This window comes from Podarcis melisellensis (assembly GCF_964234715.1).
Source record: "Podarcis melisellensis genome assembly, chromosome: 12".
NCBI classification, from domain to species: Eukaryota; Metazoa; Chordata; class Lepidosauria; order Squamata; family Lacertidae; genus Podarcis; species Podarcis melisellensis.
The window spans coordinates 51,007,171-51,029,328 of NC_138544.1; the positions used below are offsets into that span (position 1 = coordinate 51,007,171).

The following is a 22,158-nucleotide window of genomic DNA, read 5'->3' on the forward strand; positions in this document are numbered from 1 at the left end:
CAAAGCAATAGGACAGAATAGAAAGATCTTTCCTCTAAGCAAATGCCTGCAAGAGCCATTGCCTGTTCCTCTAGAACAGGGATGGGGAAGCTGTGGTCTTTCAGCTGCTGTGGGGTCTTCCAGCTCCCATCAGTCCTAGCCAGCATGGACAATGGCGGCTCACGGCTACCTCGGAGATTAGGGACGCACCCATGTATTTATGTAAAGCCAGTACTACCACGAACCCTTTAGATTTGGCAGGACATGCACGTAAACACATTCCTTGCGCTTATATTTCGATTTCCCAAAGCCGCCACCCTTGTTCTGACAGGTGTCCATTAGAGCTAAATCTCAAAACAACTTACCGAAAGGAGGGAGCTGCTGCCACAACACTTAGCGAGGAAAAGCTCTTCTTTCAGACACCCCTGCCCTTATCTCCCATCAGCCAGCACCTTCTCCACACCATTCCAGGCTCAGATAAGTGATGTTCTTATACCCTGAAGGTCCGTTCGCATGGTGACATGCTGTTCCCCACAGTCCCATTGAAGGGCTTGAAATGACACATTCTGGGACCTGGTGGCAGGCAGAATGCTGGGTGGACACGGGGCGGGGACTGGAATAGCTGGGCAGCAACTCCCCGAGCATCGATGTGAATCCTTTAGCAGTGTAAAATCCGTTAACAGTGCAAACCCTGCAGCGCTTTAACACCCAGACAAATAAGATGGCCTGTTTCTCCATCCCAGAGACCCCAACCACCTTTCTTCATACAGTGGTACCTTGGGTTAAGAACTTAATTCGTTCTGGAGGTCTGTTCTTAACCTGAAACTGTTCTTAACCTGAGGTACCACTTTAGCTAATGGGGCCTCCCGCTGCTGCCGGGCAATTTCTGTTCTCATCCTGAAGCAAAGTTCTTAACCCGAGGTACTATTTCTGGGTTAGCAGAGTCTATAACCTGAAGTGTCTGTAACCCAAGGTGCCACTGTATAAAGAAACAGTCAATTCCAGCTGAATTTGATGATGTCAACCCAAGAAATACTCTGTCTCCTGATTCCCACTGCAAATGTGTCCCTTATTGGGTCAGATCAACACCACAGACTTAAAATGATTCAGCAGTCGCTCCACCTGCATTGCAGGGGTTTGGACCAGATCAAGGTTTCACAAACTTGGGTCGCCAGCTGTTGTCGGACTACAACTCCCATCATCCCTAGCTAGCAGGACCAGTTTTCATGGATGATGGGAATTGTAGTCCTAAAACAGCTGGGAAACCCTGGGCTAGATGATCCTTGAGGTCCCTCGAGGCTCCTTCCAATTCTATAATTCTATGATTCCCAGGGAGCTCTGGGAAGCCTGAGAGGAGGCGATACAAAAAAGTACAATTTCCAGGACTGTGGTTGCCAAGATTCTATTACAAATTATAGCATTCGTTCCGGAAAGCTATTGTTTATTTACTTATTTTATTTGTGCATCACTTCCCACACAAAAGTCTCAAAGCAGCTATCAACAATAAGGAAGACAACATAAGTACAATGTGTAAAACTAAGCCAACTTGGTATCTCCAGGCAGGGTGTGGGGCAGGTGGAATGTCCCCTTCCTGAAACCTTGGAGTGCGGCTGCCAGTCAGTGTGCACACTATCAAGCTGGATGGACAAATGGTCAGTATAAGGCAGCTTCCTATGTTCTTATGTTCCCCAAGCATAGGAAGTCATTTCAGTGGCAGCTTGTAAATAAACCAAGTCTGTCATGTGTGGCTTCTCAACCCTGAAAATTATTTAAGTGTGTAGACTGGGGTGGGATATTATGGGCTGTTCTAGGGTCCTGCAAGGGTAGCCTTTTACAGCTCAAACCAGCACAGTCAAAAGCCACTCAGCCACTCACGTCTTGTATATTAAGCAATTCTCTATGCACAAACTCCTGAGCAATTGCGCACACCTACACAACAATCACAGTCTGGAAAATGGTAGTGTTTTTAAATAGGAATATGATGGTAATGCACTGGGGGTGGGAGCTTTAAGTGCTTAACCTCTTGTGCCACGAACGCTCTAGGCTTTCAACCAGCCTGCCAGCACAGCCTTTTTAGCAGGACAAAGGGATCTGTTGGACTCCAATGCCCATGAGCTCCAGCCAGCAGGGCTGGGGGCCAGGGATGATAAGGATTATAGTCTTAACAACCTCTGAAAGGGCACAAGTTTCTCATCCCTGCTCTAGAGAGCAAGGGCACTCTCCGGGTTGTGGTGGTGGTCTGTGTGCTATCAGCTGACCCCCCAAATAGAGCGACACCAGACTTATAAACCCTTCTTTCTAGGTTAGCCCCTCAGTCTGAGCAAACAGTGCAGACTCTCTTTCACCTAACACCACGTTGCTTTGTACCCACTCTGGCCTAACTCGCTTTGTTTATCCAATTTGCTTTGGGATCTCCAGAAGCCATGATTTATACTTCCTACCTCTGGTTCACACAAGACCATTTGTGTGGTCCGGGAAAGGGCTATTATTGTGATAACTATTTTATTATTAGGCTGTCTGCCAGCACGCTCCTTATTACATTTTGATCACCAGTGTTTTGTAATGTGCCTTGAATGTTGTACACCACCTTTTGATAAAGGGTGGTATATGAATCGAATAAATAAATAATGGATAAATTGAGTTGTGTCGGATCCAGAGTCTGTGGCTACCTGCCACAAACTAGGCCCCAGGCCCAGCTGTTGAATATATAACCAAGCCCATGTTCTGCATGTATTTACTTAAAGCTGAATTCAGGGGTGGGGAACCTCAGACTTAGAGGCTGTGTGTGGCCCTTCAGGCCCCTCTACCTGGCCCTTGAAACCCTCCTCAGGCCACACCCCAGAAATTGCCTGGTTTTATACCCCCCAAGTGTTTTCCCATGGCTGGAATGTGCCCTTGAATGCTGATAGTGCCTCTTTCCTGCCTGGATGGATGTCAATCTTGAGGCCTGTGAGCTTCCTCAGGACTCGTAAGCAGGAGATAAGCCCCAGCTGCGGCTTCCTGGCTGAATTTCAGCCTAAGGAGTGCTGCCATAGCCCTTTCTCCCAAGGCCCTTGAGGAGCCAGGGTGCTGTTTGGTGCCGGCTAGCAAGGAGAAGAGAAAGCAAGGGAGGCCAGCAAATCTGCCTGCATGCCTTGCCCACCTTGAGGCCTGTGAGTTTTTCCCTGTTTGTTTCTTGCTCTGTTGCTTCTATGGATAAACAGTGGGCGTTTCTTGTTGCAGATGCTTATGGGGGGCAAACGCGATGTGAGAGCCCTTGAGAGCGGGTGTTAAATTGCTCAAAAGAGTGGGGTTGGTTTGCACAGAATGGGGCTTTCTTCCTGTGAGAGGCAAATTGGAAGCGAATGGGCAGACATAAGTGAAAAACAGGGCGGGAACGGTTGCCAAGTCCATTGGTTGTTTAATCTGTTTAAATGTCCTAGGTTTTGTTTTTTCCTAGCTTGTTTGGTTAGACTGGAAATCTAATGCTTTTGACAATGTCATTTAACTTGTTTACCTTACAACAGAGTTGTTACTTTGGTGTTGGTTGCAGCAGTTTCGTCTGATTTTTGCGTATTGTTTTTCTTGTTACTTTGTTCCCTGCTCTGGGCCTGGAAATACTCCGTGAAGTGCAGGCTATAAATACTCTTAAAAAGAAAAAAAAAGTGGTTATTGGGTGGAATTAGGCTTGCCACCCCCGACTTAAACCACTGAAAAATGACGATGTATCACAGCATGGAACATTGTTTTTCCCATTGCAAATTGTTGTGCTTACTCACCAAAACAGCAATGCAGTTTGTTAGAATCCAGGCATAGTATATATGTTTTGAGCAGAAATCGCTTCTTTTAAGAGTATTGTTCCTTTCATTTGCCGGCTTTGCGTGAGGCAAATGGTTTGAGCAGTAGTACTCTGAGGAAACAGTCTAGCTGAAAATGTTCTTCCAGGTAAATGAATCGGGATTCTTTTAACCCATACTTGGTTCTTCTGGGGAATATCCCACAGCCATGTTTAAACTCATTTACATTTTCTCAGGAGTCGGGTACTTTTCCTGTCTCCCACAACTCCTGGGAAAACATAAATCACTTTAAACATGGCCACCCTGACACAACCATGGTGCAGCCATTTTGTTGTTTCTGCACGTTTCGCTATTGCATTGTTGGAGGAGGCCCTCCATAATTTTTTTATTTAACTTTAAGGCTTGCATGTAAAATGACATTCAAAATGGAAAGAGAAATCTTTATGCCCTTCCGTTCTTCCTGGGAATTATCGCAAAGAGCGGGAAGATAAAAGTTGCCCAAAAATGGGCATCGAGAATTTGACAACCTGTTCTCCGCCCTCAGTCTCACTTGGGCAGCGATTGAGTTTTCATGTCCTGCTGCTGGCTGGTGAAGTTTTAGCAATGACATACCCAGCTAGGAATCGAATCACTTTGATGCCTTATCTCCCGAGATAAGGTTTAGTGGCCTGTTTGGTGGCTGTTGTAATGCTACTTTAACAGCTTCTTCTTGAAGTGTCACGGAAGTGCTTTATTGCCTATTGTGAGAATGGAAAAGTTGACACCGTCCGCAGCAGCAGCCTTTTGCAAGATGGCTGCCAAGGGCCCCCAACAAAATGGCCGCTGCCTGGTCAGTTGAAACTTGTGCGTTTTGTTTTTCCCCTACAATAACTGCCACTGAGGGGTGCTGCTTGAAAAGAAGATGGTCTTCATTGAAAGCCAGGTGTTCCCTTTCCTTGGAGGATGAGAAGTGTTATGTACTGAAGCCATGTCTACCCACTATTTAACAAGAAGGGGTGGGGGAGACAAGCTAGGTTGTGGGAATTCACAGTATCAAGGGGGCACATCCCACCTGCCCACCCCAAATATAACGGAACTGGAAAGCTTTAACTTTTGTGGCTTTAAGAGCAGAAAGGCATCCATTCTGGCTGGGGGAGCGGGGGGGGGGGGGTTCATCTTTTAAGAAGTGGGTAAAATTAGATATAATGTTATTGCTGCTGTGAAATCATGACCTCTTGAGCTCAAAATAAGAGGCATTTGTCTAGTAAGGCACTCCCGTTGAGAGTTTTTCTTCCCCCACACACTGAGATTCTGCAAATCTCTGGATAGCAAATGCAGGACAAGGTGGGGGAAAAGGACAGTTTTCCCTGGCTTAAGAGGCAATGTTTTTGGGGAGCAACATTTTTAGGTGGTTTCTACAGCTAGTGCTCGGGGTGTCCTGAGCAGAGAGAAGCTCTAAAAATCCTCACTTTCTCTAAGGAATAGTGGCCAAAAAGAACCCCCCTGACTGCATCTATCTCACTACCAAGGAAATGTAACAAGCAAATAGAAAGAGGACCTATCCAGTTGACGCTGACACAAAACCCCACACGTACACTATAAAAAAGAAAACAAGGTTTACCCCCTCCTCTCCCCCTTTTCCCCCTTCTCTTTTTTCCTTTTCTTCCCCGACCTTATACTGTACTCAACACTGTTTCACAACAAATGTAACCGATCTGTAGAAAGAACTTTACAACCTGAAAAGAGACTTTTGTAAACCAAGAAAATCTTTAATAATTTTTTCTTTAAAAAAGTAATAAAGAAAAACCCTGTATACACCATTTAATGCACATCCTCCCCCCGAAAAAAAATCTTGGGAACTGTAATTTGTTAAAATAAAAATACCTCAAAAGCCCAGCTTTTCTGTGTTGTCTTTGACACACACAAGCCTTAAATCCCCATACCATACCACAGCTATAATTGGGACTAAATATGGCCTTTCACTGAGTTATGCATGCGTACCTCCAGCTCACTCCAGCTCACCTCTGCTGAGTTTTACATTCCTCAGGGCAAATACTCTGTCCTCTTGTACTTTGCAAAGTGCAATGCACATTGATTATATTATTGCCAGTATAGGTATTAACTTCTGAGAACCCTTTAAGCAGGGCAATGATGGTAACTTTCCCTCCCCCAGCACCTAGTGCTCAGGTGGAAGTTCCACAACTAACACATGTTGTCCAGAGAGATTGACTTCCTCCATGAATGTAACACGGGGTAGCCAACATGAAGCCTTCAGAAGTTTTCAGTTTCAGCTCCAACCATCTCTGACCATTGACCAAACCTGCTGGTGCTGATGGGACTTGTAGGCCACAACATTGCAGGGGTTGGGGTGGCAAAACAGAAGCTAACCTTTTAAAACACACACGCGCCTGAGCTCTAAATGCGTAATCACTAGTCGTTTACATGACACATTTGCTGGGATCTTGGAAAGACGTCCGCAGTGAACAGCTTCAGAGTTGGAGATCTTCAACTCAGTATTGGATCAGGACTGGTTCAGCTGAGCTAGCGATTTAGGAATTACATGACGGAAGATTTGCATGTTGTTTTGGCACCACGGCGTGTAGGGAATCGAAAGCAGAGAGCCAGCCTTCTGTCTCCAGAAGGCAGAGGGCGCCATTTGCCCATGCTTGGTAATTTGAGGGTAGCCAGTCGAGCAACCAAGTTAATTCTTTTGGCTCACCTGCCATGAATGCTCTGCGTTTGGGCCAGGAATTCATTGGGCACTGTGAGCTTATTTTGGCAGGGCACAAATTCATTCCCTCCCATATTTTGAAGATGAAAATGGGGGCAGTGTTGTCTTCATGCAACACCCCCCACACCCTTATCACACTCCCTCCATGTTGATGAAGCCTCTCCTCTGAAGAAATGATTTTGCAGTGCCTGTCCTGCAGCAGCAACAGAAAGAGATCTCAGAAACAGGTGTGGTAGCAAACTAAGCATTAGTTCCTTTAAAACAGAAGAGAAAAGCAACATTTGTGTGCTACAGCCTCCAGGGGCCATTGCATAGATCTCCCTCTCCACACACAGAGAAGGAGGTCTTCCTTTCAAATCTACCCCTCTGAGTATGCCGAAATCTTTGCTGCCTTTGCCATTCTGATGTCAGCTCTCTGCCCTCGGTAAAAGCACAAAGCGAGCTTTCAGACTTTGGGACCTGGCAATAATGAAGAAACTAACATGCCACCTTAAGTCACTGAGAGACCCAAAGGCAACAGATTTTCAGCAACTTGGAGTGACCACCTTCTTTTCTGTTAATCGGAAGATGGTGAAACATAAGTATACACAGATCTGGGACTCATAACTGGTTTGTTTAAATTTGTAATGACAGTCTGGAGTTGGAAATTCTACTTTTAAGGATAGTCCCCAAGAGGACCTAAAAGTCAGAGAAATGCAAAAGTATAATTCAGAAATCATTTTCTTCACCTGCATCTGGTATTTGAAGTTAGTGTGCGGAGATTCCTGCAGCCAATCAGAAGCTGTGCTTGGGTTTCTGAACGTTTTGGAAGTCGAACAGACTTCCAGAACGGATTGCATTGGACTTCCAAGGTTACGACTGTACTTGTTCCTCTGCCTCAGATTCTCCCTCTCCTACCTCTGTGTGATTGCCTTACCCTGGTCCAAAAGTTAAGGATTTTTCAAATGTATTTATTTGAATGGGAAATGGTTTACCCTCAAACTTCACTCCTTTGTGACAATCGATGGGCTCTGAAAGTGCTTAATTCTGGCTGGAGATGGAATTAATGATCCACAGTAGGCCTTCATTTTGTTTTATTTTACTTCGTTTCGAAATAGATCTGGTGGTGCTTTTTATAGAAATGGCTGCCACTCAGAACACACTCAAACATTTTATTATCTGGATAAGCAGCTGGGAGAGTGGGAATGGGATGGAAGCTGGTGCAAATATCCACACATTAGCAGCCTTAAAAAAAGAAGGCAGCCTAATACCCCAAACCCAGAATAGCTACAGCAATTAACTGCAGAGAGGTATGAGAAAATAGGGGCTGTCCTATCTTAATGGGGGAAGTTGGACTGTGTGCAAGCTAAGGAAAGAACCAGGGCCAGAGATCTGATGGCTTATTCAGTTGATCTATGATACAGCAGCGTGATGAATTATAAGCATGCTGGATATGCAACTTCAGAATAGCTGCCATAACTTGGGGTCAGGGGATATGGCAGCTAGTTCAGGGTTGGGCAGGCCTTAAGGCTCGCAAGATCCACTTTGCTTTTAACTGGAACACAAAGACCCGCCAGGTGGAGGGCACTTAGTACATGGCAGCAGGGGTATAAAACTCTGCATGTTGTGGATATGGTGAAGTTTTCCTTGCTCTCTTATACAGTGGTACCTCAGGTTACAGACGCTTCAGGTTACAGACTCTGCTAACCCAGAAATAGTACCTCGGGTACTTTTCCTCAGGATGGTAAAATTTCGAGGGTCTGGCACAGTGGCAGCGGGAGGCCCCATTAGCTAAAGTGGTACCTCAGGTTAAGAACGGTTTCAGGTTAAGAACGGACCTCCGGAACGAATTAAGTACTTAACCTGAGGTACCACTGTAATACTGTGAGCATGGCTGGGGAAACTCATTCTGATGGGCGCCATATAAATAATACAATTATTATAATTGCTATTATTACTAGGATCTGGGGACATGTTGGGAGCTTCGGGACAAAAGGAACTAATTCTTCACGCAGCCCTTAGTTAAACTGTAGGGCTCGTTTCCACAGGAAGTAGTGATGGCCACCAACTTGGATGGCTTTAAAAGACGTGTTAGAAGCATCAGTGGAGGATAAAACTACCCGTGACTACAAGTGGCTATGTCCCACCTCAACTCCCAGAGGCATTCACCCTCTGAAAGCCGGTTGCTGGGAATCACATGTTAGGAGAGAATGCTGTTCCAGCTGCTGGAGGGTGGAGATTGCTGCTTGTGGGCTTCCCATAGGCATCTGGGTGCCTGCTTTGGGAACAGTGCTGTGCTAGAATTCTGAGCCCAAGAATTTGTACCAAAACAGCATTGCTCGGACACCTTCCATGCAAGGATCCACTCCTGGGGGGGGAGGGGTTTGAGATTCATTTTGTTGCCATTGTTAAACTTTTGGGAGTCAGATGCCCTTGCCAATCTACAGCGGTACCTCGGGTTAAGAACTTAATTCGTTCTGGAGGTCTGTTCTTAAGCTGAAACTGTTCTTAACCTGAGGTACCACTTTAGCTAATGGGACCTCCCGCTGCCACTGCATGATTTCTGTTCTCATCCTGAAGCAAAGTTCTTAACCTGAAGTACTATTTCTGGGTTAGCGGAGTCTGTAACCTGAAGCGTCTGTAACCTGAAGCGTCTGTAACTTGAGGTACCATTGTACTTGATCTCAAGATGCCAAGAGACCTATCAGTAGATCCTGGATCTACTGTCTGCCCACCCTGAGTTAGAATGGGTGCTTTAGTCGAGCTTTCTGCATTGTTGGGGGATTAGGTGACCCTAGGAATCCCTTCCAACTCTACAAAAAGATAAAATTTAAAAAATGATTCTATGTATGTGAAGAGCTCCAGGCAGATTTGTTGCAGTTTTCTGTTGCTGCTTTCTTTAAAAAATAATACTGTATTTTTTGCTCTATAAAACGCACCAGACCACAAGACGCACCTAGTTTTTGGAGGAGGAAAACAAGAAAAAAAATATTCTGAATCTCAGAAGCCAGAACAGCAAGAGGGATCGCTGTGCAGTGAAAGCAGCAATCCCTCTTGCTGTTCTGGCTTCTGGGATAGCTGCGCAGCCTGCATTCACTCCATAAGACACACACACATTTCCCCTTACTTTTTAGGAGGGAAAAAGTGAGTCTTATAGAGCAAAAAATACGGTAATTCATCTTGTTAAGCGCCTAGTAATTTTAAAATCTGATATTAATTAATTGAATTAAAATAATCAAGAGCTTTCTAGGTGATCAGCCTGACCTTTATTTAGCACTAAATGGGATGTGTAAGAGATTCATTAGGATGGATGTTATAAACACATTAATAGAAATTGGAATGTAAAAAAGAAAACCCACATAAAATTTTAGAGGAGTGGGTTCAAAAGTGTGTGTGTGTGTGTGTGTGTGTGTGTACACACATTTTGATTGCACCTGAGATTTCTTGCAACGAACCCTCCGCATCTCCAGTTAAAAGTTTCTTAGTGATCCATCCCCATGCCTATTTCTTGCTGTGGAGATGGGGGCGTGATTAACGAAATCAATCCTCCTGGCAAACTGGGAATATCCCCTCCCTCGCCCAAGTTTAGGATATTCCACCACTCTTCAGCAGTTACTTTAAGTGGCTCACGTAAATGTAAACAAGCTTTAATAACAAACTGAGAGGAAACCTTAACAAAATGACATAACGTCTGAGAGAAACTAAAACAGCATCATGAGGCAAGAAAACAAGAAGAGACCGTTGGTCCCACTTCAGTGACGCTCTAAACGGAACACACACTGAAGGGAGGGGCTGATACCGAAGCAAAACACACAAGCCCCGCCCACCAGATACCAAGCACTCTACTATTCAAATTAGGGACCAGTGTTTTTCTTACATTTCCAACCTCTGTCAATTTCATTCAAACATGTTATGTCCCATTGCAGCATAAATTTAGCACTAAATTTTGCATTTAGTGCTCAAACCCATTAATCTGTGATTTTTTTAAAAAATCCATATGAAAATTCATTAAATACACATTTTATTATTCAATATGAATGTGTGCTGGTTGCAGAGCTAGTGATTTCCTCTCAGCTACCCAGTGAGCCTCATAGCCAAGCAAGGATTTGAACCCAGGTCTCCCTATTCCAGGTCCACTACACCACATCAGAGCTCTCTCTTCCCCTTCCCTTTGAATAGTTTCCTTGTATTTAAATGCATCACATGGAACAGGAATAAGAAGAGTGAAGCAATTGGACCTTATCTTGTCCTCTACCTGTTGCCGAAGCTGCATAGAGCACAGAGAGATGCAGAAGGAGACATGATCTAGCCCATTTTCAGGAAGATCAAGTCCTCTCCTTCGGATTAGTAAGAGGACACCGCTGCAAATGTGCCCGAATTCTGGGAAACGGCCCTGACCAAGAGTCTGTAACAGTATCCTCCTAGCCTCGGAGCCTCTCTCCATCTCCAGTAATCTCTACGTCTAAAATCAATATGACTGCTGAACCCCATCCATTTGTCATGAGTGTTTGTTTCCTGTGATTTCTTGTCCTCTTGCCAGGTAAGTCCTTGGCTAGCGATGCAGGCCAAGTCCCGCTGCACAAATGTGCCAATGTGACTGCCAGACGGCGCGATGCTGGCTTCCGTTACAGCCATATCAGAGAGGAAGCTGGCTTGGGACGTGAATTGTGTTTTTTTCCCTAAAGGCCACCCAGTGAATCTTGGGGCACAGTTACATGAAGCTAAGGCTGGAGACAGACGGTCATTTCTAAGAGGCTCGGAAGCTGTTTGAGAGGCCTCGTTTCCCATGGTGTGCAGCAACACATTTACAATATTTTGCCACTCGGCAAACGTGCAAAGTGTGTGCAAATGGTACAAAACTGTGAAAAAGAAAAAGCACCTAACAAGTCAGAGCCAGGAGTGGAGAGGCCACCAGGAAAGGGCAATTGGTGGACCTCTCAACCAGTAAGAATACAGGAAACTGCCTTCTTCTAAGTCAGACCGTTGGTCCATCTACCTCTGTATTGTTTACATTGACTGGGGTGGCTCTCCAGGGTTCCAGGTGGGGGGAGGAGGAGGAGGAGGAGAAGAAGAAGAGGAGGAGGAGGAGGAGTTTGGATTTGATATCCCGCTTTATCACTACCCTAAGGAGTCTCAAAGCGGCTAACATTCTCCTTTCCCTTCCTCCCCCACAACACTCTGGGAGGTGAGTGAAGCTGAGAGACTTCAGAGAAGTGTGACTGGCCCAAGGTCACCCAGCAGCTGCATGTGGAGGAGCGGGGACGCGAACCCGGTTCACCAAATTACGAGTCCACCGCTCTTAACCACTACACCACACTGGCTCCCTACCTGGAGATGCCAGGGATCAATACATGGCTCCTTCTGCATTCATGATAGATGTTCTACCACTGAGCTATGGCCCTTCCTCAGGTCAGAGAAGATGGGGCACTCAGAATGCAAAATGCACTTGCCCGATAACCCATGTAAACAATCCAATCCATGTGCTAATTGCTTTTTTAAAAATGTCAGCCCTATACCTTATGTGGTGTCTGTTCCAGTGTTGAACAGCTCTTACTGTAAGAAAGTTCTTCTTTAGTCGGAAACTCCTTTCTTGTAACTTGAAGCCATTGCTTCAAGTGGAATAAGTGTGCAGTGCTCCATCATTCAAAGTAGCCTCACCTCAGGGTGCGTGTATGTGTGTCTCCTCGGTTTCCAGCCTAATGAAAGGGATCATATTCAGCCCCTGCAGTACACATGAGGCATGATCTGCTCAGAAGTCTTCACACACAAGAGCAGTTATGTGCAGCCACATCCTGCACCTTCTGTTTGCAGTCCAGCACAAAGATCTGGTCCAATACATTTTGGCACCTGAGGCAAACCATGAAATGTCACATACTGCCACTAGGAAAGAAGGGTGTTTGTGAACATCTACATCAGGAACAAGGGAGGAATAGATTTTTACATCAGGTCAGGATGGGGGCGGAGAGACCAGTAGCACTTCCCATTTTCCAATAGTCCACTGTAGTATAATAATAATAATAATAATTAATAATAATAATAATAATAATTTTTGTACTCCACCCATCTTTCTGGGCTGCCCCAGCTGCTCTGGGTGGCTTTCAACAGAATATACAAAAATGCAACCAAAGCACCATGGTGGCAGGGGGACGCTGATGAGGATCCTGCCTCCAAGGAGCACTTAACAACTGTTGCTACTACCATGGCAACAGCAGGGGCAGTGCCTTCCTCAGAGGCTGGATCTGCTACCCCTGTAGATCCTTCCACCTGAGGCAGCCACCTCATCTTGCCTCATGGATGAGCCAGCACTGCCTACACAGGCCAAGAAAACAGGAGGTGGCCTGTCATGGCTGACTGGCGGACTTGGTTCATCCTTGAGTGAAACAGGCGCTGCGGGTTTTCACAGCAGCCCCACAAGAACCTGCAGAACCTGCTTGCTCAAAGACAGGAGCGGTACTATAGAAAAACAAGTGTTCGAGCACCTTGAGCAAGAATGGTTCTGTCTCCAAACGTCAACGACTGCCTCCCCTTTTCCCACCTCGCCTTTGCTCTTCCTCTCCCCCTGACTTGCAATGCAATTGTATTTCAACAAAATCCTCTCTGCAAACAATTAACAATGCTATTTCCTGGGTTGGTGTAATTCCCGCTGTATATTTAACAGAGCATTCGCTTCGGTGAACACTTGTATTGCTTGGAAATCCTTAAGTGTTTTATAATGCACAGCAAGGAAGGCCTGCAAAATCTATGATCCATCAAGCCAAATGCACCACATGGGTACCCTAGCTTGTTCAAGTGCTTGACAAAGGTGTGCCACCCAGGGGCTTCTGAAGCCTGAAGCAGCGGCCTCACCTGCCTCATGGCTGTGCCGGCTCTGTTTCCTTTTCACATGCTTGAAAGCCTTTTTTCAGGGGGAGAGGGTGGTTTTGTTCCTTCAGCAAAGTCTCCCCTCCTCTACCTAATCACTACCTATGCTATAGATTTGTAAAATATTTGTGTCATGGTTGTCTTTGACCCTTCTCCAATTTCAGCTGTGCTAGACTCATAAATATCTGTCTCTCTTTCTCCCTCCTTCCTCCTTTTTTCCTTTTCCTTCCCACAGGCAGCCTGCATGAGTCTCATCCTCCCTTGCTTAATAACAGTGAGTCACTATTCACACAACACTAAATTAAGCTGCTAATTAAATATGAGGGTTTTCTTGTTAAGGCTCTAGACACGCTGTACTTAAACAGCACGCTAAATTATTATTTGCTTGCATCTTTCCTCAACTTAAAAGCGGGGGGGGGGGGGGAGACAACGGCTTTTCATTCAGCTTGACTGAACCGAAGACAAGCCCGTGCTTGCAGAGGCACAGATTCCAATTCTCTTTGGGCCTTGAGGTTGTGCCATTTTTTTTTATTATTATTATTTTAAATCCAGATTCTGCAGAAGCTGTGCAAGTGATTTGAGTTTACTGTATAAAAATTCAGCTGGTTATGCCAAGTGCTTGCAATTTAGGAAAAACGCAAATGAGGATGGTTCCAAACTCTGCCCCTTTCTTCCTCCCAGTGTCAATTCCAAAATGCCGCCTCCCTCACCTCCTTCACAGCCTTGCCTTTTCCATCAAGCCATTGGCATCACCCTCTCACTTTCTTGCCCTACTAGAAAAAAAGCCAAAGTTCCTGGAACTCCAATAAGCACATCCATATCTCTCTCTCTCTCTCTCTCTCTCTCTCATCTTGCATTCCTCTGATCAGGAGGGCAGGGTTGAATCTAGCTGATAGTCAGGGGAAAATACACTTTGTACTTTCCCATTAAACCCCAAGACTTTGACCTGCTCCCCCCACTCTCCGCCCCACCCCTGAGAGGCAGCCATGAAACTTGCTCCAACCATGTAAGCTTAGAATCGCTTTTTGTAGCCGTGTCACATCGCTAACTTACGTTCAGCTTCTAATTGACTACAATCCCCAAGGCCTGTTTCACATACACGACTAACAAGTGACAAAAGGGTGACAAACCTTTTCTGTGGCACCTCCAGAAGTCTCAAACAGTTTCCTGTGCATTACAACATTCTACCTCTTTGATGAGTTTCAGGAAACCTCCTGATTTTTGCTGCTCACTCTTCAATATGGTGTAGCTCAAACTGATTTCTGGCCATTGTTCGAATGATACGAATTTAAGTACAGTCGTACCTTGGAAGTTGAACGAAATCTATTCCGTAAGTCCGTTCAATTTCCAAAATGTTCGGAAATCAAATCACGGCTTCTGATTGGCTGAAGGAAAATCCTACAGCCAATTGGAAGCCATGGAAGCCCCATTGTATGTTTGGCTTCCAAAATAATGTTCAAAAACTGGAACAGTCACCTCCAGGTTTCGATTGTTCGGGAGCCAAAACGTTCAAGAACTAGGCTGTTCGACTTCCAAGGTATGACTGTAGTATGTTAGTCTCATCTGCAAGGGTGAAGAGAGCCATATTATTTAAGGAGCAGCCACAGTGGATTAATTTGCATGGCAGACATGCTTCAGAAAATTTGATCACTGTTTCAGCCATCTGTTTTGCTTGTCTCTTCAAACTTTAAAGAAGCTGCTTACTTATTTTTAGATTTTTTTTTAAAATTTAAAAGCAAAGCATGGCGATTTTTGCATTTAGAATATAGTGGTGCCTCGGGTTAAGAACTTAATTCGTTCTGGAGGTCCGTTCTTACCCTGAAACTGTTCTTAACCTGAAGCACCACTTTAGCTAATGGGGCCTCCCGCTGCTGCCGCACCGCTGCTGCACGATTTCTGTTCTCATCCTGAAGCAAAGTTCTTAACCCGAGGTACTATTTCTGGGTTAGCGGAAGCGTCTGTAACCTGAAGCGTCTGTAACCCGAGGGAGGTACCACTGTATTTCATTTAGAACAACAACTTGTGGTCCTCATCCCTGACACAGAAGCACAAGGAACTCTCTCTTTCTCTCTAGCAGCTCAGCTCTTGCAAAGCTTAGCTTACTGGCAACCTTTCAAATGAAACTGAACAGAAGGAAGCCAAACTATTAGAAGGATTCAGATGTGACAGAGATTTGTAGGAAACCAGTTGGCAATCCAATAGTTACACCAAATGCTTATTCCTGTGTGCAAGGCAGTTGCCTCCTTGAGCTAAAGAGGCCATCCGATTCATTTGCTAGAAGTACAAGCTGTGGCTGGTCTTGTCTTCTTTAATTTTGGTGTTTGGGGAGGGAGGTGGCATGGAATCTTTTAAAATTCTTGCAGTTGAGCAAGCTCTGGTGCATTTGCCATGAAGGAGCAGCTGCCAAGCCTGGTGAGGGAGTGGGAGCGGGGAAGGAGTTTCCCCATCATAGGCTCCGACGCCATGGGGCCTGAGGGGGCCCGAGCCCCCTCAAAAATTCGTTTGGGGGGGCTCTGCCCCCCCCAATAATTTAAGAAAATTATTAGTTATATTATGCTTTGTAAAATCACAAAATTATGTTGGTATTTTTTATTTTCCTTGTTTGACGATAGTTACCTTTTAAAATACATTCAGTAATGAGTTAAAACAAAGCCACTCCCGATCTAGAGAGGGGGTGGGGTTGCGGGCTCTCAACCCATCAACAATCTCGCGGGGCTGGCGCCAGCCCCGCGAGAAGCGGGGATTCCCCCTAGCTCATTAATATTCACCGCCCACGGCGGCAGCCAATCGGCTGCCGCAAAGGGCGGGCCCTCACAGGTTCACTTAAGGTCGGGGCAGCCCGGGGCTCGCCCCTTTCGTTCCCCCAGCAGCAGTGGTTTGGAGGTCTTGGGCCCCCCAATATTTTTTAAGTCGGTATGGGCCCCCGCCCCCCAATATTTTTTATAAGTCGGCGCCCCTGTTCCACATGAAAGGCTGCCATCTCCACCCTCACATTTACTACTCCTGTGTAAGTCTGCCAAGTTGCAACCTGGTAATGGATGCCATTGATCTCTGCAAGAGGGGCGTCCCTCCATGTTTCTCCAGATTGTGATTCTTTGGCCCATCAGCCTCCCTCACCTGCTGAAGTAAGCAGGACCTCCGATGTCCCTCACAGCGCAGAGGCATTCAGGGAACCCCGTCTGAGAAAGGAGAGACGTATAATAAGTGAAGCTTTTCTGCCTGCAAGGAGGAGGGGGGGGAACTCCACCTGCTTAATTTCTGCAAGTCAGGCTGCTGTTAAGGGCGCAGGAACAGTGCCAGTTTTAAAAAAGAAAGTTGGCAACTCAGAGTCTGAAACATGGAGGGTGGAGAGAGGGGAAAGGGATGAAGAAAACACTTGTGTACCCATATTCCATGGGTCAAGGCCTGCTGATAATATTTTTGGCTGATTTGGGGCTGGGCTGCGCTTTTTAGCCAACCTGCCCTTGTACATTTGCTAGTTTGAGAATTGCACGGAGGCTTACAAGCCTCTGTTAATCACACAGACACGGTGTTTGGGTTAAGGGGGGAGAAAAACCCCACAGACCCCTGAGCTAACCTTTTCTTTCTCAGACAAATGGTCTTTTGTACTGCAGCTGTGTGGTATTTTCCTCCTGCTTTTAAATTGGTTCCTTGATTTCTCTCGTTCCTTCTTTATCTGCTCTCGGAGACTTTTCCTGATTAGAAGAGATTTTGCACTTCACTACTTGATTAAATAATGAATACATTTCTGTTTGATTTGCCGTTGCTTACTTAATTAAATTTCTTTTCAGTGCCCCAATTTTCATTATAATTTCAATTTTGCATTTAATCACTGTGTTGTTCTTTGCTGCCACCTTTCCTAATAGGGGTCTATTCTCCTGTCAGAACGCTCAGCAGAACTCAGATGGGAATTACATGCATATATCAAGGGCAGAAAAACATACCTTCTACTGGTGCAGTTATTTTAGAAGTTAATGAGGGAAGGGAGAACTTAACAGAGGCTGGAGCAATTTTTTGGTCCACGTGTGTCTCAAAGAAAACTCCATCTAAATAGTCACGGGAAGTAGCACAGAAGTGGTTAGAGCTCTGTATAATCTTGGGGAAGACATTACTTTATAATTTGTGGTGTGTGAATCTTGCGAGCACTAGGGGAATCAGGTCAGGCGAGACCAGAATGATCAGCTGTCCCTAGTTTAGAAGTAAACCATTCCCCCTATTGGGATCCACATTTGAATCCTTCTGGCACTTTGACCACCTTCTGCTCAGCTTCAACTGTTGTCAGTAGGAGAAACTTTGCAAGAGCTCAGCTGCTAATAAGCTAAGCTTTGCAAGAGCTCAGCTGCTAATAAGCTAAGCTTTGCAAGAGCTCAGCTGCTAGATCACAGCAAAATTCCTTCCTCTGTGCCAGGAATGGGGAACCTATGTTATGTGGGTCTATAACTCCAATCATTCTTAACCCCTGGTCATCCTGGCTGGGACTGATAGGACTTGAAGTCCAACATCATTTAGAGGGCAACAGGTTCTCCATCTGTGGCCTGTGCTTTTGGGTTGCATCCCATTCAATGGCCCAGAAGACATTTCCAGTCGATCGTGCCTAAAGTAATGAATTCACCTGCTAATCAGGTGTGTGTACATGTGCATGCACACAGACATGTGCTTTGGGTTACTCCCCATCTTATGTATCTAGCTAGCAGGGCCAGTAGTGAGGGATGATGGGAGTTGTAGTCCAAAAACAGATGGAGACCCAGATTTGGGAAACCTTGTGTTAGAGGGCACCTCTCTGTTATGTACCATTACAGTCTCTATGAATACGTATCACTTAAAAGTTATCTCCAAAATAAACCTTGTGCCAAGTAAGAACCGTGAATGTTAGTTGAGAAATGCTCTCGGTGGCCATTGACTCCAACAATCTCCTGTGGAGACCAATCATTGTTTGAGCGTAAGTTTCATTCACATTTCAAATGTAATACACTTCTGTGTGAGCTGAAACTTAGTAGCTGTATTTGGTCATTTCTTCTTCTTCTAATGGACCCGTCTAGTTCAGGCCTATACAGCTTGCAACCCAAATGCAGGCTGCTGGCCACATACTGTAGCTCCGGGCAAACCGGTGAGGCACACAGGCTCCTTTGCAAAGGGGGCACAAGGGATGCGGGCGCAGATACATATCCTTGCCAAGGGAGCCTAGGTACGTCTCTGCAAACCGACGTCCAAGCTATCACCAGAATTTTGCATGTAAAATGCTAGGGAATACAGATTGGAGGCATATTCTCTACATTTAGCCTTACTTGGAATTTATGCTTACTTTAAAAAAAATAAAAAATCATTTTTTTGGTACAAACAACAACCGCGAAAGACACATACAACAAAAACCATAATAATAATAATAACACAATTTGACAATTCAGATTTGAATACACTGATATACCTATGATTACACCTTTTCAACAATATTTTCCCACCTCTCCCCCCACTTCCCACCATTATCCGCCTTATTGCTTAAATATTCATTCCAGATTTCTTCATATTTATCCATTCTTAATTTGCATCGACATGCAATTCGTTTGTATGTAGCTAATCTGCCCATATTATCAATGCATGTGCTCAATGGAATCTTTTTGCGGCTCTTCCAATTCATCAAAACAAGTTTTTTTTGCTTCTAATATAGCACAGTACATCCATTTTCTTTTGACCCCTTGAAATCTCCCACGTTTTTGGAATATAATTTAGAATTCAATTCAATTCCCCTAAATAACAATTTATTTTTATTACTCTTTCTATATTTATGCTTACTTGAGGATTACAAAAATGCTCTCTGTGTGGTTTTAATGGGCCTAATCTGGTTGTCATTGAGCAAAGGAAAGTATGCCCAAGGGGACAATGGAAGGATACCAATGAAGAAGAAGAAGAAGAGTTTGGATTTGATATCCTGCCTTTCACTCCCTTTAAGGAGTCTCAAAGCGGCTAACATTCTCCTTTCCCTTTCTCCCCCACAACAACCACTCTGTGAGGTGAGTGGGGCTGAGAGACTTCAGAGAAGTGTGACTGGCCCAAGGTCACCCAGCAGCTGCATGTGGAGGAGCGGAGACGTGAACCCGGTTCACCAGATTACGAGACTACTGCTCTTAACCACTACACCACAATGCCCTGCAGAACCACCTTTCCCAACCTGCTGCCTCCCCAGATGCTGTTGGACTACAACTCTCATCATCCGTGACAATTATTGGCCATGCTGGCGGGACTGATAGGTGACGGAGTCCAACAACTTCTGGAGGGCTGCAGGTTACCCACCTCTGCAGCAGAGCACCAGCCGCATCACACCATCCCGATAATAATTAGCCATACCGAATAAGAGGGAGTGCGGTGTAGTGGGTAGAGTCTTGGACTTAGGCGAGGGAGGCCTGAGGTTCAAATCCTACCTTAGTCATGATGCTTAACTGGAGAAGTGTAAGCCACTCGGTCTTTCTCTCGCACACCTATCTCATAGGTCTGTTGTGAAAGCGAAATGGTGGGGTGGGTTCCTGAATGCCACCTTGGCGGGGGGGCGGTAAATAAAATGTGAAATAGGCAGCTGCCATCTAGTATTGATTTCACCCCCACTTTGTTATGGCTTTGCCGGAAGGTCCTGAGAATTAGTTTTGGTGCAGAAGACAATTCTATTATAGGTTCCTAGACAACCCAATGAAAGCAATGACAAACCTAGACAGCATCTTAAAAAGCAGAGACATCACCTTGCCAACAAAGGTCCGTATAGTTAAAGCTATGGTTTTCCCAGTAGTGATGTATGGAAGTGAGAGCTGGACCATAAAGAAGGCTGATCGCCGAAGAATTGATGCTTTTGAATTATGGTGCTGGAGGAGACTCTTGAGAGTCCCATGGACTGCAAGAAGATCACACCTATCCATCCTTAAGGAAATCAGCCCTGAGTGCTCACTGGAAGGACAGATCGTGAAGCTGAGGCTCCAATACTTTGGCCACTTCATGAGAAGAGAAGACTCCTTGGAAAAGTCCCTTATGTTGGGAAAGATGGAGGGATAAGGAGAAGGGGACGACAGAGGACGAGATGATTGGACAGTGTTCTCGAAGCTACCAGCATGAGTTTGCCCAAATTGCGCGAGGCAGTGGAAGACAGGAAGGCCTGGCGTGCTCTGGTCCATGGGGTCACAAAGAGTCGGACACGACTAAATGACTAAACAACAGACAACCCAATGACAGTACCCAGAATTCTCTGAGGCAGAGATGTGACCATTAAGCCTATTCAAGCCTTTGGTTTAGCTGCGCCCTAAGGAATACAAGCCCTGCCAAGCAGAAATGAAATGCTCTGGGGGGATGTGGGTGTGTCCTATGATTGACAGCCAAGCTCCCCGAGAGGCTCAGATTCCACCCAGCAGAGGGCAGCATCCACACATCACATCAGCCTGCAGACAGATCCGGTGTAGGTGTTAATTGAGGCGCAGGCTTTTGATAGCATGCAAGAGCCACCTGTAGGGAATTCCTCCTTAAAAGTCCTTGAGGCAACAAGCTAAATAACACGGAAGAGAGAAGCCTCTTAACAGGCGCTTTGTTAAACCCACTTCTGCAAATCGAGCAAAATAGGCATAGCTGCCTTTCTGAATAAGGACTCTTGTGCAATTTTTTTTTATTCTTCCCTCGGAGGAGTCTGGAAAGGCGACATGCTTGCATATTCTATGCCCTGCTGTTCTGCAGCTCTCTTTGAATCCTTCTCTCCCCCACCCACCTCCGCACTCCGTCTCATATTCTCCAGCTGTTCCTAATTACCAGGGACGGGTTCTCTTCCTTGTTACCTTCCTCCTGACTCTGTTTTTGCCCTAGAAGAGCATCTTGTTGTTTGAGGGGGGAGGCACTCTGGGGAGGTGCCCGTTGACCTCCACTATCGTAGAAGAAGGAACAAACACTTGTTTTCTCCTGCTCTGGAGGGCAGGGCTCGAACCATTGGCTTCAGGTGACAAGAACGGAGATTCCGATGAAACATACAGAACCAAATTCCAGCGGGTTGGACTAGATGACCACTGGGTACCTTCCAACTCTGTGAGTCCATGACATGGGCTCACTGTAGCTCAGTGAGAGAGCACCTGCTTTGCAGGTACAGCAAGCACCAGGTTCAGCCATCATCTCCAGGTAGGCCTGGCAACGTCCCCTGCCTGAAACAGGATCAGCAACAATATCTAGGCAAGACGATGACCATATACATACGTAATAGACAATCTTTATAGAATTCCTTCAAACCATAACAAGTTCAAAATGTCTCAAAGTCTCTGAAAATCTTTAAATGAAGCGAGGTACCAAACTTTATACGATGAAGGACAAGCTGTGAAGCTTTGTGTATTCAGCAAATATGACGTCCAACACTGAGCGGTGATTCCGGATATTGACTACTGTTTCGTAGAATTCTTCACCAGCGTGGTGGGAGGATATAGAATTGCTTCATAATCCCATCTTATTTCGAATGAATGTATGTAAATGAAAATATCAAATGCTGTGGAACAGTGCTCATGTAATAATGTAGTCACTGGAACAGGATCAGGCCAATGGCTCATCCTTTCCTCACACAGTGGCCAACCAGATGCATGTAGGAAACTCACAAGCAGCACCTGAGCACAAGAACACTCTCCCTTTTTGTGGTTTCCAGTAACTGTTATTCAGAAGCCTTATGGAGGTAGAGCGTAGCCTCATGGCCAGTATCCATTGGTCGCTTTGCCCACGAAACTGAAAATACCTCTGCCTTCCACTGACACCTTCCATGCCCAGCCACAAGGGTGGAGAGCATCAGGCCCAAATGAAGCCCCTCCACACATCCTAGCCCCCCCGGCACCCTCCACAAGCAACACCTCTTGC

General features: G+C 45.6%; 1 long non-coding RNA gene across 1 annotated transcript; it reads left to right on the forward strand.

Moving 5' to 3' along the window:
* The first annotated feature begins 1,351 nt into the window (after positions 1-1,351).
* LOC309353459 lies at positions 1,352-15,457 on the forward strand. The gene is made up of 3 exons (XR_014161873.1): positions 1,352-3,131; positions 13,541-13,579; positions 15,317-15,457. It is a non-coding gene; the product is annotated as an uncharacterized lncRNA (long non-coding RNA).
* The last annotated feature ends 6,701 nt before the right edge of the window (positions 15,458-22,158 follow it).